This window comes from Excalfactoria chinensis, chromosome 3 (assembly GCF_039878825.1).
Source record: "Excalfactoria chinensis isolate bCotChi1 chromosome 3, bCotChi1.hap2, whole genome shotgun sequence".
Classification (NCBI taxonomy): Eukaryota; Metazoa; Chordata; class Aves; order Galliformes; family Phasianidae; genus Excalfactoria; species Excalfactoria chinensis.
Window position 1 is genome coordinate 31,995,086 of NC_092827.1, and position 1,494 is coordinate 31,996,579.

A 1,494-nucleotide genomic window follows, 5' to 3' on the forward strand; every position below is an offset into this window, starting at 1 on the left:
TCTCTCAATAATTCCACACCATGATCTTTTGCCTAAAAGATTATACAGGAAGGTAATTGACCCAGTGATATGGACCTCTGAATCTCTCAGAAACAATTGCTTGCATATAAGATATCCAAAGCAAAAGGTTTTTATAGTAAGAAATATTTTTTTTACAGTAAGGGTGGTGGGGCACTGGAACAGGTTGTCCAGAAAGGTGGTGGATGCCCTGTCCCTGGAAACATGCAAGGTCAAGCTGGATGGGGCTTTGAGCTACCTTATGGAGTTGTAAGAGTCCCTGTTCTTTGCAATGGAGTTGGAGCAGGTAATCAGTTTTAGCTTTAGACGTGTGTTAATGTAAGCTGTCCAGTCTGAGCTGTAAATGGAAAGATGTTCTTCCAGTCAGTATCATATCCCACACTAAAACAAACATGTCACCAGGGTGATATTAACCACTCAGGTGAGTGAATTCTGTGCCACTCCTCCAGAGTCTCTTGAGGGCTGACTCTTTGCTGGGAGATGATGAGGGCTGTAACTTAAAACATTCTGAATTGTGGTTAAGATTAATCAAGGTTTAACACCATCTAAGGTCATAACAAGAGGCAATTGCTTGATTTCAGCTGGACTACCTGGAGCCTAAAATGCATATCTTCAGCTGAGTCTTCCCTAACTTTAAGTCTTATATACCCCAGAATGGTTGAGGTGTGCAAGAGTAGGGGGACCTCTTGGAAGGTCTGAAAGGCTGCCTGAGTGCGAGTCCACGTTCAAGCAGAGTAGCCTAGAGCCGGTTGTTCAGGATGACACCCAAGCCTGCTTTCAAAAATACAGTGGCTGTCAGAAGTGGGATTCGAACCCACGCCTCCAGGGGAGACTGCGACCTGAACGCAGCGCCTTAGACCGCTCGGCCATCCTGACTATGCCCTTATATGGCGAGCACTGAAATTTGCTCACTGTTAAAACTGACAGTTAAAAACAAAAGTGAAAACAGTTTGTGCTTCTGGTTTCTAAAGATATAGAATCATAAAACATACTCTTATTCTGGCTGCATATATTCTCTTATGTATTATACAAATGCATTTAGCTGAACTGCCTGTTCACGTGAATGTTGCCATGTAGGTAAGCACATTGTTCCTGCCTGTCACTAAGCAGATGCTCCAAGGACGACAGTCCCCACAAGAGCTCTCCCAGAGATCTCAGGTGCTTTAAAACACTGTAAATGTAACAGCTATACAGGAGAGAGACCTTAGTTGCTGTTTCCACCACAACACAAGTCAACGGAAATCAGACTGCAGTGGGCTTGTGTGGCCTGATTCATTAGCCCTGAAGCTGCCACAGTATGTGCTGCCACTTCTCTAGGAAGACAAGTAGTTGTGAGATCATCTAGTCCAACCATCTGCCCATGCCCACTAAACCATGTCACTCAGATGAGTCATAGAATCATAGAATCACCAAGGTTGGAAAAGACCTAAAAGATCATCCAGTCCAACTGTTCACCTATTACCAATAGCTCCCACT

The 1,494-nt window shown here is 44.1% G+C and overlaps 1 non-coding gene across 1 annotated transcript; it reads right to left on the reverse strand.

The window, feature by feature from the left end:
- Positions 1–811: 811 nt before the first annotated feature.
- TRNAL-CAG (transfer RNA leucine (anticodon CAG)) lies at positions 812–894 on the reverse strand. Its single transcript has one exon. It is a non-coding gene; the product is annotated as a tRNA-Leu (tRNA).
- Between the last annotated feature and the right edge of the window lie 600 nt (positions 895–1,494).